This window comes from Xenopus tropicalis, chromosome 8, assembly GCF_000004195.4.
Source record: "Xenopus tropicalis strain Nigerian chromosome 8, UCB_Xtro_10.0, whole genome shotgun sequence".
NCBI lineage: Eukaryota > Metazoa > Chordata > Amphibia > Anura > Pipidae > Xenopus > Xenopus tropicalis.
In genome coordinates, this window is record NC_030684.2 from 34,158,982 (window position 1) to 34,174,178 (window position 15,197).

Sequence of the window (15,197 nt, forward strand, 5' to 3'; positions counted from 1 at the left end):
ATTTTTTATTGTGTTTGCTACTGCGAAGAAACAAATCTCTGTTTAGATTTGGATGAAAACAAAGTCTTTCTCATTGACAAGTCTTATTGTACTGATTTTCTTGAATTTCTAAACCTTGTCAAAACATAAAAACATAAAATGGTTGGTTGTTTATAAGCCCACTTAATTAAAGCCATCTAAGTCTGGTTGTAGATGACCTGTGTATGAGAGAGCTTAGGTCTTACTTGCGCAGTGGGTAAAGTGCAAAAAAAAAAAGGCTGCAGTTAGTCATTTCTTATTTTTTTTGTGGGGCATTGTGCAGATAGCAGCAGGCCTCTGCTTTCCATTTTGAAGCACAGAGACCTGTGGACTGCACCTTAAAGGGAGTGCTGCCCTATGGGGGTGGGTACACAAGGTACAGGGTACGGAGCAGCGGGAGGCACAGCCCGCATTGCAGCCCTGTCTCTCCTCTTTGCATGGATTTGTGATCCAGTGCTTTGTGCAAAGAGCAGCAAATCTGCTTTAGAAATGAATGCTTGGATGTTCTTTTGCACTTTTTTACAAAAAATCCATGTCTTATTTTTTATGACCCATGGTGGTCCCAGGTACAGCCAGTCTAGACCTAGGGGCCGATTTACTAATCCACGAACGGATAGAAAGCGTCCAAATGCGTTTTTTTCATAATGAACGGTATTTTGCGTTTTTTTTCGTCGCCGCCGTGACTTTTTCGTAAATTGACGCAACTTTTTCGTAGCCGTTACGACTTGCGCGAATTGTCACGACTTTTTCGTAGCTGTCGTGAAAAAAACAGAAAGGTTTGCCTACCGTTTACTAGCGCTCAATACGGAAAAGTTGCGACAATTTGCGCAAGTCGTAACGGATAATCATTTGTAAGCCATAAAGCATCAAGCCCTTCTACCTACTATGCCCATGAATGGCTGTGGAGACACAAATGTGTACCCAGCACTAATAAGATGTGTGTACCTGATGAGTCCATAAAACAGCACATACTGTGCACAGCACACAATTCTGAGTGAGCGGAAGGCTTATCCAATTCACACCTGTTAAAAGATAAAACCAATATTTAGTATTACCGCAGCTATAATTGATGCCCCACTATAATGAAAAAGTAATACTGAATATCAGCATTTGGAGGTAGATACAGGTATGGGATCAGTTGTCCGGAAACCCATTATTCCGTTCCGAACTACGGGAAGGCCATCTCCCGTAAACTCCATTATAATCAAATAATTAATTTTTTTTAAATGATTTCCATTTTTCTCTGTAATAATAAAACAGTACCTTGTACTTGATCCAAGAATTAAGATATAATTAATCATTATTGGAGGTAAAACAATCCTATTGGGGTTTTTTTTGATGATTTTTTAGTAGACTTAAGGAAGAAAGAGCCCAACCACATTCAAAAGACGGATCTCTGGAAAACCCCAGGTCCCAAGTATTCTGGATAACAGGTCCCATTCCTGTATGTCAAAAAAAAAGGAATTTTAATGGTAATACAGAATTTCTCTTATTTATCATTAAAGTGTATAAAATATTTGCTTAGTAACTTTTTCTAGTAGAATTGCACTGTGATAAGTTTCCCTGCAATGTGACAAATGTTCATGACTTTTCACCTTGAATGATTGAATTGGAGCAACCTTGTATGTTTTGGACCTTAGGATAGAATGGTTTTCATCTGCTCATAACAAAGGAGGAAATGTAGAAAAGGTTTGATAAATGAGTCAGATCTCTTTTTTTTCAGTGTTGTCGGAAGTTTTCATTAAAATAGAGTATGAAAAAAATCTGACATGAAAATTCTGCAAAACTGATCCGGCTGGAAAAGCATCCAATTCTAATTAGAAACCCAATTGAGGCTTTGAGAAATTGACCCTTTTTCTTAATAGTGGTCACAAAAATGTAAGGGTGCATGCACGCACCTTGCTGCAGTGTGCTAAGGCTATGTTCTAATGCAATCACCATAAGTTTTTTTCCCACAATGCAACATGTTTCCCAGAATTCCGGCATCACTGTAGATGCAAATGAGCATCTCTTGATGCAATTGTGCTGCACTTACTGCAGTTGTGTTGGATTTGTCAAAATGGATGCAACTGTGTGTGCTCTTCGTCGTAAATCAGGAGCAGTTGTGACTACCTGGTGTCATTTCCAGTGATTGTCATGCAAGTGACTTGTGCACCATATTATTTCGGTGAAGTGTGCTGAGTCTCTTGAGGCAGGGAGCAGGGGTAATCCTGGGGCTTAAGCCTGGCCAGGTGGTGGCAGTAGCTCCAGGGTTCCCATGCATGAATAGGCGCAGTAGCACCCGATTCGGTGCAGAAGTCAAGAGGGACTGAGAGGCACCGAGTACAACTATATGGAAGTAACAAATGTGTTTTTTTTTCTTTGTGCAACTGTCTAGTGCAGTGTACCCACATCTGTGTGCCATTGACAAGCATAAGAGCTGAATTACACATGTGCAATTGTCGTAGCATCCAGTCAACAGTTACTTTTGATCAGCCTGCTACCAGTTAGAAAATTAAACAGAAATCAGTATAGTTTCCACGAAAACTGTGTAACTTTTCACTTACATAAATCAGCCTTCTTATCTCATGTTATTAGGCATCTATGAGAGTCAGATCAATACAGCAATAAAAAAAATAATTGTGGCTTGAGTGACCAAGATATGACCTGAAATTCTAACCAGTCGGGTTGGGGGGTCAAAGTTTGATTCTTAGTAGTGAGCATTTAGTTCTGGAAGTTTACAATGACATTGTGTTTGATCTTCCCCCTCCCGTTTTTTATAACACTAATTTACAGTATCCTAATATTTTTACTTATTTTTATTTTCATGAATCTACTGCACCTTTTTGCAGTCTACATATATGCTCTTTCTGTTTTCACCGTGTCTGTTTCCTTTCTAGTCTCTCTTTATTTCTGCTATGCTTTTCCCTCATCATTCATTTCTTTGCCCCCTAATGCTGCCCCTCATTCTGTCCCCTTACTCCCCCACCCCGCCTCTCTCTGTCCCTGCTTTCTTCCCCTGTCCTGACCTGACCTGGCACATACACACATGGAGCCCCCCTGGGGCCAGCCTTTGGCTCAGCCTGTGATTCCACCACCAAGCAGTGTGCTCCGGATGAAACCTGAGCACCAGCATTAACTTTAGGAGGCGCCTCTCTGCAAGCACTGCCAGGAGGAAATATTTGTGTTGGCAAAAACATTTAGATAGTGAGAATGAGCGTAGAGGATATACAGGGGTGGTAACCCTATGTACGGGAAAGGTTTGCATCACTGCTAAAAAGACCTGAAGAAATTCCACTTGATCTTAGCCCACTAGTGACAGGAATCCTCCATAGATATGTAAAATGTGATGGCAGATTGGAACCAGTTGTCCCCCTTATTCTACAGGTTTCCTACCTACCATATGAGCAGACCTTTTCTATATATATATATATATATATATATATATATATATATATATATGATCTAAAGCTAAGTACAGATTTCTACTTTGCCATCTCTGCTGGAAGACTGTTCTGTCATTCTGCACTTGTACTTAAGGTAGTGGCTGTGATTTTGCTTGTGTCTGTATTAGTACAGGTATGGGATCCATTTTCAAGCAACCCGTTATCCAGAAAGCTTCGAATTACAGGAAGGCCATCTCCAATAGAATCCATTTTAATCAAATAATTCACATTTTAAAAAATGATTACTGGAGGCAAAGCAATCCTATTGGGTTTATTCAAATACTTGTTTACCAGATTTAATGTATGGAGATCCAAACTACAGAAAGATCCGTTATCTTGGAACTCCAGGCCACCCGCATTATGTATGACAGGTCCCATACCTGTATTTTCTCAGATGCTTAACCATTCGACTGCTTCATTCTAAGGGGAAGATAGTAACACAGTACGTGAGGTTTCAAAAATACATATACCCAGCAAGTTTAACGATTTAAAATTCTTAGTACTGGAGGAAGCTGGGAACAATAATGTTCTACGGAAATGAAAACACAACATTTTGCTATTCATAGGCAGTCATTGAGAGAATAAAGAACCTTTTCACAAAAAATACAACCTTGAAGTTACATAGTTACATAGGGTTGAAAAAAGACCAGTGTCCATCAAGTTCAACCCATCCAAGTAAACCCAGCACACCTAACCCACACCTACCAATCTATACACTCACATACATAAACTATAAATACAACCACTAGTACTAACTGTAGATATTAGTATCACAATAGCCTTGGATATTCTGATTGTTCAAGAACTCATCCAGGCCCCTCTTATAGGCATTAACAGAATCTGCCATTACCACATCACTAGGAAGGGCATTCCACAGCCTCACTGCCCTCACCGTGAAAAACCCCCTACGCTGCTTCAAATGGAAGCTCCGTTCCTTTAATCTAAAGGGGGGGCCTCTGGTGCGTTGATTGTTTTTATGGGAAAAAAGAACATCCCCCAACTGCCTATAATCCCCTCTAATGTACTTGTACAGAGTAATCATGTCCCCTCGCAAGGGCCTCTTTTCCAGAGAAAACAACCCCAACCTCGACAGTCTCACCTCATAGTTTAAATCTTCCATCCCCTTTACCAGTTTAGTTGCACGTCTCTGCACTTTCTCCAGCTCATTAATATCCTTCTTAAGGACTGGAGCCCAAAACTGCACTGCATACTCAAGGTGAGGCCTTACCAGGGACCTATAAAGAGGCAAAATTATGTTCTCATCTCTTGAGTCAATGCCCTTTTTTATACAAGACAGCACTTTATTTGCTTTAGTAGCCACAGAATGACACTGCCTGGCATTAGACAACTTGTTATCAACAAAAACCCCTAGATCCTTCTCCATTAAGGAAACCCCCAACACACTACCATTCAGTAGATAGTTTGCGTTTATATTATTTCTACCAAAGTGCATAACTTTGCACTTATCAACATTGAACCTCATTTTCCAGTTTGCTGCCCAGTTATCTAATTTTGTCAAATCGCTCTGCAAAGTGGCAGCATCCTGCATGGAACTTATAGTTTTGCACAATTTAGTGTCATCAGCAAAAATAGAAACAGTACTGTCTATGCCCTCCTCCAGGTCATTAATAAACAAGTTAAAAAGCAAAGGCCCAAGGACTGACCCCTGCGGTACTTCACTAACCACACTGGTCCAATTAGAAAATGTTCCATTTACAACCACTCTTTGTAATCTATCCTTCAGCCAGTTCTCTATCCAATTACAAATATTATGTTCTAGGCCAATATTCCTTAATTTGATCATTAACCTTCTGTGAGGTACTGTATCAAACGCTTTAGCAAAGTCCAAGTAGATGACATCAACTGCCATTCCAGCATCAAGGTTCCTGCTCACCTCCTCATAAAAGGCGACTAAATTAGTCTGGCAAGATCTGTTACGCATAAAACCATGCTGGCACAAACTAATAGTATTGTGAACTGCAATCTATTCAAGTACCCTATCCCTTATTACCCCTTCCAAAAGTTTTCCTACTACTGATGTCAGACTAACAGGCCTATAGTTTTCAGGCTGAGAATGGGATCCCTTTTTAAATAACGGCACCACATTAGCAATCCGCCAGTCTCTTGGCACCATGCCAGACCTCAATGAATCCTGAAAAATTAAGTGAAGAGGTTTGGCAATCACAGCGCTCAGCTCATTTAATACCCTGGGATGAATCCCATCCGGCCCTGGACCTTTGTTTACCTTTACATGTTCAAGTCTCTTTTGAATTTCCTCCCGAGTGACCCATGCGCCAGTAGCTAAATTACTAGAACTGGGCATATTACAAGGGAAGCCTTCATTATCTGGCTCCTCAGATGTATAGACAGATGAAAAATAAGAGTTCAAAATTTCAGCTTTTTCCCCGTTCTCATCAACCAACTTACCCCCCAGTGATAATAAAGTTCCCACCCCTTCTTGCTTCATTTTTTTACTATTCACATAATTAAAAAATAATTTAGGATTCTTTTTACTCCTAGCAGCAATATCCCTTTCCATCTCTATTTTAGCTTGCTTGATAGCTTTTTTGCATGCTTTATTTGCTTCCTTGTACCTGATGAAAGTTTCTGCTGTCCCAGCTAACTTGAATGCCCTAAAAGCACGTTTTTTCTTACCAACCTCGACAATAACACTTTTATTCAGCCATAAAGGTTTTGCTTTGCGATGCCTCTCCTTGCTTACAAGGGGAATATACTGTTGTGTATACCTACAAAGCAATGTTTTAAAGATGTTCCATTTTCCTTCTGTGTCTAACCCCATGAAAAGCCTTTCCCAGCTGACACATTGCAGAGATGCCCTTATACTGGCAAAGTCTGCACGTCTAAAATTGAGCGTATTAGTTACTCCCTTATAGCGCTGTCTCTGCAGCATTATCTCAAAGGAGACCATGTTGTGATCACTGTTCCCCAAATGCTTACCCACAGAAATGTTAGAGATGAGTTCATTATTATTAGAAATCACCAGGTCCAAAATAGCGTCATTCCTAGTGGGTTCTTGAACTGCCTGAAATAAAAAGTTGTCATTTAGCATATTTACAAACCTACTAGCTTTTTCTGACTTAGCCACCCCATTACTCCAGTCAATGTCCGGATAATTAAAGTCCCCCATAACAACAACTTGACCCAGTTTTGAAGCCTCCTCCATTTGCAACAATAGCTGGGCCTCATCCCCCTCATCTATACGGGGTGGTTTATAGCATACACCAATGATCATTTTCTTTGTGACCTTCAGCCCTACTGAAATTTCTACCCAAAGAGATTCGACGTTTTCATTGGTAATGTCTTTATTACATGGCTTTAAGTCTGACTTTACGTAAAGACAAACCCCTCCACCCTTTTTAATCTCTCTGTCCCTCCTAAAAAGTGTATAACCATTTAAATTCGCAGCCCAGTCGCATTTATCATCCCACCAGGTCTCAGTGATACCTATTAAATCATAATTTTCAATACATGCAATAGCTTGCAGCTCCCCTAATTTACCCGACAAGCTACGCGCATTAGCCAGCATGCAGCGGAGATGATTACTTCTCCCTCTGATGTTTACATTAGCTAAGGGAGAATTAGAGCTAAGGCAATTATGAGACTGCTTTCCTTGTAACGGAAGCTCCTTATCTGATAAACTATATGCCCCCCTCACTCCTCCCCCACAACCCTTTGCTAGTCCCCCTACCCCGTCTACACTAATTTTCCCATGGAATTCTAGCTCACCCACCCCCCCCTTGTCTAGTTTAAACACTCCTCCAACCTCTTAACCATTCTCTCCCCTAGCACAGCAGACCCCCTTCCATTGAGGTGCAATCTGTCAGGGCTGTATAGATTGTACCCCAAGGAAAAGTCAGCCCAGTGCTCTAGGAACCCAAACCCTTCCTTCCTACACCAAGACTTTAGCCACGCATTTAGCTCCCTAAGCTCCCGCTGTCTCCCTAAACTTGCACGTGGCACCGGCAAAATTTCTGAAAAAATGACATTGGAGGACCTTTGCCTAATCTTAGAGCCTAGATCCCTGAACTCACTCTTTAAAGTCCCCCACCTACCGTTCATTTTGTCGTTAGTACCGATATGTACCAAGACAGCCGGGTCATGCCCAGCCCCTCCCAATAATGTGTCAACCCGATCAACCACATGCCGAACCCTGGCACCAGGAAGACAGCAAACTGTCCGGTTAAAGCGATCCGCTTGACAGATTACCCTGTCCACTTTCCTAATGATCGAATCCCCTATAACCACCATCTGTTTAGGCCTAGCTCTGCTCTCCTCCCCACCACTACTAGTGAAACTGGTCTCCCGGCTGTTAGAGAGATCAGCCTCACCTAGAACCGCCAATCCAGAGTTCACACTCCCATCTTCTTCACACAATCTGGCAAATCTGTTGGGATGCGCAAACCCTGGAGCAGCCTCCCTTTTCCTTTTCCCCACACTAGATTTTCTAACTGTCACCCAGCTTACTGCCCTATCATCCTTTTGCTGCTCCCCTCCCCCCCTACTATCTGACCCCACTAGTTCTTGTTCAGTTAACAAGAGACCCCTCTCAAGATTGTTGATTGAACGCAGTGTTGCAACGTGTTCCTCTAGGACGCGAGCCTCTAAAGTGGCAATTCGCTCACATCCACAACAGAGGTATGCACTTTGGAACTGTTGTTCCACAACTGCATACATGTGGCAGGCTGTGCACTGTGTCAGACCTTCAATGTTGCTACAACTCATACTCCCAGTTACAAGAACAGTTAAACAAAAAAAGGTGTAAGGACTTGTAGTAAATACCTTGTTTTACCTTGTTTTTAACTCCCTTAGTGTTTAACTCCCTGAGTTTATAACTCCACTTACAGAGCCCCCACTTCAAGAGCAATCACTTACAGAGCACCTACCACCAGAGCAAGCTCCACTGGAGTGCCTGTGGTTCTATTTATGCAGTCTGTAAAGGTGAACTAATCAAACCCCACCCTCCTCAAGCTGAGGGTAATTACAAGGGAATGTAACCTGCTGTAAGCCTATGGATCCCACAAACTTTGTAAATTAGCTCCAAAAACAACAATTACTTATGAAAAAAATAAATAAAACCCAACAGTTAAAAAAAACACAATGGTTTTGATAAAGTTAGTAAAGAATACTTATCCCTTTTTAGTTGAAATGAAAGCAAGTTGATTCAACCAGCCACCAGCCTGTTAGTAAGCCAAGTGTTCATTTTTTTTAACTTTATTGTCAGGTCTGGACACTAGAGATTGACTAGGAGCTTGTGCACTGAGTAACCCAGGACACATCCATCAATGGATAGATAATGACTGGAAACTATTATTTGGTAAAAATAGATTTACTGTACAGATAAGAGAAATAACAAAAATAGAAAGAAGTGCAAATCAAGAACAATAATACAAATACAGGCCTGTGGTTAAGGTAAGTGATAGGCAAAAGCAGACTCTGGTATTGGGCTGAAAGGTTAAGGCTGGAAGGAGACACGTGAAGTCCGAGTAGCAGGCTGAGGTCCGGATGGGCAGCAAGCTAGCAGTGTCAAGAAACCATGGAATCTACAGCAACGCGAATTGGGTGGGGACTGGTGAATGAGGAACCAAGACAGAACCAGGAATTGCAGAATTACAGCCTAGATCAGGCTCAGTAGCTCTGATGATCAAGCAGCTATCTATGAGTTGCAAGGTGCAGGCTTATAAAGGCCCTTAATCTTAAGCTTGGTCACTGGCACATGTAGTAAACAAAGTAGGTGGAGGGATGAGAGTAGCAGAGAGGGATAATGGATGTACATTTGGAAGACAGACCACTAACCCTAAAAGCTCCCAGTGACTCGAGAATAGTGCAAACAAAGTTCAGCAGAGTCCAAGGTTTGAATCCAGGCAGTTCCTGACATTTAAATTGTTGATCATTCATACTGTAATGTGGTATGTGTTCTTTTAGCCATTTCTCATTGAGTTCTTTTAGCCATTTCTCATTTGCTCCATGCCCCTTTTTGGCTGTACTGCAGATTAGACCAGCTAGATAGGCTATAGAGCTTGGGTTACACTGGACACAGGAAGGGTTTTTGCTCCATGGAAAGTTTCAAGGGGGCATTAGTGTAACTACAACTTACTTAGGATGTGTGCAAGATAATTAAATAAAGGACACCCAAAGGTTCTTGCAGCAAACTCAAACTGAACTGGTTATATTGTCCAAGACATATGGTCCACAGGGTTATGCAGTAAATACTTACAAATGCAGATGTAGCAATGGATTGGCGGGTTCAATACAGAGCAAGCAATATGCAGAGGCACCACTATGGAGAGTAGTCTGGGTAGTAACCAAGCCATTAGGTTTCTACCTCTAGTGGTCCAGATCCCCTACAGTGGACATGGATCAGGGAGAAGACTATACCTGATACCTTTGTCACTACTGTGGAGCCAGAAAGCTGCTCTTTCTATCTAAAGCTTTCCTAGAAAGTGCTATTACAAATATATATCCTACATTTACTAATCCTCGTTCACGGGGTCCCTGCTCCCCAACTTCTCCAAAAGTAATAGTCCCTCTGGTGTAAGAAGGCTTTACTGGGGCCTTGGTGACCCCAGGCTCAGTAGGGAGTGGTCTCTGCCCAGGAAAAGTGAAAAATGTAGGGTCTAAAGCTTATCTGTATTGTTAACCCTATAGGTCCCTACCCTGAGAAGTGATCTGACATCTAAATTAATGGTTATATTGAATAATGAAATAATATATTGTAGGCAGTGAGTACACCGGCAGCCAAAAATATATTACTCTGTGAGGCTATACTTTTATTGTTATTGTTACTTTTTGTAACTTTCATTTCTATTTAGTCCCTCTCCTATTCATATACAAATCTCTCATCCAAACTACTCCCTGGTTGCTGAGGTAACTTGGACCCTAGCAACCAAACAACTGAAATTCCAAACTGGAGAGCTCCTTAACTGAAAATTAAATAATAAAAAAACTTCAAATAATCTAAAATAAAGACCAACTGCAAATTGTCTCTGAATATTACTCTCTACATTATACTTAACGTTAACTCAAAGGTGAACAACCCCTTTAAAGGAGAAAGGTAAAAACTAAGTAAGCTTTATAAGGTCTATGTAAATACAGCCATAAGCACTCACAGAAAAACTGCACTGAATTCTCTGTCGAAAGATTTCTTGTGTCTGTTTTCCTCTGCCAGAAACATGCCGCTCTCTTCTCTCTCCCCTCTTCTGCTCCCCCCTCCTTCAAGAATGCTAAGAACTCACTCCCCCCCTTAGGAATGTGGATCTGAGCCAATCAGCAGGAAGCTTCCTCATAGTATAACTAACTGAGCATGTACACCGGTCTTGGTCTTGGTGCAGGAGTGAGGCATTATGGGAACTTTCTTTACAGAGCTCAGCGTTTTTTTTTCCTATGAGGCTTTTGATCATCTGAACGCGAGAAATATGGGCAGACTTAGGGTCACTATTGAGAGAACTGAAGGTATGCCTGCAGCTTGAGATTAACTCTGTATTAGCCTTTCCTTCTTCTTTAAGGTAATGTAAAAACTAATAGGATTTTTTGCTATCAAAATGTATAAATGCTAGCTTTAGCTAACAGCAAGTAATAAAGTACTGCCTTACAGACAAGGGAATCAATCAAAAATTAATTGTTTTTTTAACCAAAACCCTATAGGAAATTATATTACTGTTATTAGAACTTTCTTGATGACTTGATATTGGTAGCTCTAATGGTCTCTATGAAACTCTAATAGTGGTTTAATGTCAGCGATTTTGTTTTGGGTGTTAGGGACCCTTCTTGTAATTAAGTGGTTAAAACCTTATTGAACTCTGCATGCAGTGTAAGATACTTTGTTTAAATAACTAACATGCTCTAAATGTGCCAGTTTATGTTGGTTTCCAGAGTTCCATGCAGAGGCTCAGGCTTGGCAGAGTTTCTTTAACCTTGGAGCGCAGAACAGTCACAAAAGCCCAGTGAGATTATATCTTGTATGTTCTCCTGATTCCGATTTGTTCTTACTTCCTGAAATATTGTATGGTAGGTCTGGAATTCCTGGCATTGCTTCCATGTCCCAAAGCACCTCATAAGAACAATAATAAATCTGTTTTTACATGCCAAACAGAAGAGTAGTAGTGCTAGTAGTGTGTGTGTGTGTGCTCTGTAATTAACGTAAAGAGAACAAAACCACTCCAAGGGCTAAGAGACTGCCAGATGCAGTCATTTTCAGTAAGGAGAATGGAGACATATACCATAGTTATTCACAGTAATAGGTTCATTCATACAAAGATCTGAAGCCAGAAGCACAGGCTGAGGCAAGGGTGGACTACTTATTTGTAATCTATTGTCTACAACAAGGATCAGGAGAGGCTAACATCTAATCAAGATCAACATCTAATCCTGCTTTAATAAATGTGATGATGGTATTTTTCTAGCTAGAGACCAGGGGACCAGAACATATACACTGCCTTAAAATGGCAGTATTGTTCAACAGGAGTTCAATGAATAGGGCTTGTATGCAACCTACTGCTTGCCTACTGTTTTAATCTTGAAGAATCTATAGTTTTTATTATTATTTTTATAACTAAACAGGACAAACAGGGAAATCAAAGCTACTCCCTTTGGTCTTTGCAAGGTAGATAATTAGATAAGCAGTGAACAGGTAATATCCTGCATAATGGATTTCTGCTTATTGGAAAGACAAAATATTTGCAACAAATATCAAATAAATGAAATATCCAAGGATCAGACTCGGAGTAGCTTCAGTTTCCCTGTTTGACAGGTTTATCTGATGAAATACTATCTTTTTTTGAGATTAAAACATTAGTATGCTTAGCACAAGCCCTGTTCATCGAAATCATAGTGAAGGGAAGTATGTGCCCCTTTAATAATGCTAACAACCAGTTAAGGGCAAGTTGTGACTTACAGACAGCGATAAAGAGTAAATTCAAAGAGTCAGATATAAATTCAGGAATTTATAAGTCGCCCATGTTGAAAAAAACAACCCTAGCAACACCTCTTCAGTAGTTGTGCCAGTCTGGGATGTTTAAATTAAAAACATGGAAATCCTCTTTTGACATCTATGCAGTGCTGGTAAAAATTGAATTCTATGCAGACTTTCAGATATTTGTAAAAAAAAAAATAGCCATTAATTAATGCAGTAGGTCCAAAACTTCCTCAGAATATCATGTTTTTTTTCCCCATAATGCTGCATTTTTTCCAAGAATTTCACTGTAATACTGTATTCATCACATCCTCAAATTGTATCACTTCCGGTATTCCAGTGCATGTAGCATCAAACATGGCAGTGCATTTGCACTGGGCAAATATTCCAAGGAAATATAGCTGCAAGTGCCTTTATGAATAGTGTTTAAGAATATGCAATTTTGCACTTGTGCTTGCATTCGTAAATAAGCCCTATTATTGGTTGTGCCAAAGAAGGCCATTGTACTTTTGCAATGTAAATGACAGGCATTAAAGGAGAAGAAAGGTCATTTTGGCATTTTCCTGCCAATTGATTTGCCACATTAGTGCCACCTAAACGCTATATTTATTCTGCAGAAAGCATTACCATACCTGAGTAAACAGCACTAGAAGCTCCCTCCGTTTACGATAGCAGCTTCCATTTTAGCTTGGTCTTCATAGCTTCATAGCCCTTGGTAGCTCAGATCACACATTCCTAAGGGAGGGGGGAGTGAGTTTTATGAATTCTTATGGGAGGGGGGAGCAGGGGAGGGGAAAGAGCTGTGCAGACTCATGCCCCTGGAATGAAGGATTTTTCTGAAGTCTGATACCAAAGAACATGTTTACAAAAAATGAAACAAGAAATCCTGTGTTTCTTTTGATAGTAAGTGCTGTAAGTGCTTATGGCTGTATTTACATAGACCTTTCTGATAAACCTTAGTTTTTACGTTTCCTTCTCTTTTTAGTCCAATCTATTATACTCATAGTTAGGTTTTATATAATCAATTCCTTGTGGTTTTAGCATACACAAATGGCAACTGACATAATAACATATTAAGGGGTGTTGCAAAAAGCTAATTTGCAGCTTTTCCTATACATTTCACAACAGTGATTTTAGGCTGGTTATTTCAAATTAGCCAAACTGCCGTTATCAGCCTAAATGTGGCAAACTAAAACCTAGTATGCCGTTAATGCTGACCATTTGTGATCGAATTACACAAACTCTGCAAGTTTTCTATTTAAGCATTTGAAATGAATAGGTATTTTACTATTACATTACTATACCTGTAATACTATACAGGTATTCTATACCTCAGTGATCCCCAACCAATGGCTGGTGAGCAACATGTTGCTCCCCAACCCCTTTGATGTTGCTCCCAGTGGCCTCAATGAAGGTTCCCATTTTTTTTATTTCTAGCTTGGAGGCAAGTTTTGAAGATATAAAGACCATGTGTCCTGCCAAAGAGAGCCTCCTGTAGTCTGCCAGTCCACATTGAGCTACTGAATAACCAATCACAGTCCTTATTGGCCACCCCAGAAATTTTTTTTCATGATTGCGCTGCTCCCCAACTTTTTATATATTTAAATGTTGCTCGGGGGTAAAAAAAACATTGGGGACCCCTGCTATACCTTTATTTACCTTATTGTAGACCTTAAGCTGATTAATGAAGAGTGGGAGAAGTAAGAAATGTAAACTATAAAAAGCAAAAACTAAACCTATACATTGCACGTTATAAAGACTGCAGACAGGGCAGTTGTCACCGCTACGTTCTCTAATAGAAATAGATGGTGTGCCACAGGGTTCTGTATTGGGTTCACTTCTGTATATGGAAAGGGCCTCTACATTTTATGTGAATGTTCATGTGGTTCAGAAATGGTTTATGTGCTTGCCATGAGGATGGCTTATCTCTATAGGGGGTCTGTTGTTTCTGAATGCAAGTTATGATACACATCTGTTTTCCTTCATCTCTGAGAAGAATCTTACATGTAAGGAATGTCAGGTCCCCATAGTCTCATCAAAGTTCACAGAAATGAAAAAGCCCTTCTTTCTGTCCTCATTTATCTGCAATTATATCACGTAAGGCTCTTTGAAGAAACCCCTAGGAATTGAATACAAGCAAGAAAAAAAATCTAATATGACAGTTAACTGAGACGTAAACAACTTAAAGCCTTCTATAAGATAAACAAATTGATTATGTATACAGATCGTAGATTTTTCTTTCAGAATTTATTGAAACACAACATTAAAAGGAACAGTACCATTAAAGTGTATCAAAGTAATTAAAATATAATATACTGCTGACCTGCACTGGTACAATAGGTGTGTCTGCTTCAGAAAGACTGCTACAATTAAGCTGCTATGTAACCATGTGGCAGCCATTCAACCTGGAAAAAGGAGAAAAGTCACCTGTTACATTGCAAATAACAGATAAGCTCTAGAAAATACCGTTCATTTTATACTAGAGAGCTTATCTGTTACCTGCTGTGTAACCTGTGCCTTTTCTCCTTTTTTCCAGATCTATAGTAATAGTATAGTACAGGTATGGGTTCCCTTATCCGTAAACCCCTTATCCAGAAAGTTCCTAATTACGGAAAGGTCATCTCCCATAGACTCCATTATAAGCAAATAATTCTAAATTTTAAAAATGATTTCCTTTTTCTCTGTAATAATAAAACAGAACCTTGTACTTGACCCCAACTAAGATATAATTAATCCTTATTGGAGGCAAAACAAGCCTATTGGGTTTATTTAATATTTAAATTATTTTTAGCAGACTTATGGAGATCCTAATTACGAAAAGATCC

At 40.0% G+C, this 15,197-nt stretch overlaps 1 protein-coding gene across 2 annotated transcripts in view; it reads left to right on the plus strand.

Moving 5' to 3' along the window:
* Positions 1–15,197, plus strand: part of astn2 (astrotactin 2) — a 675,040-nt gene that overhangs the window by 638,763 nt on the left and 21,080 nt on the right. The window lies entirely within an intron of this gene.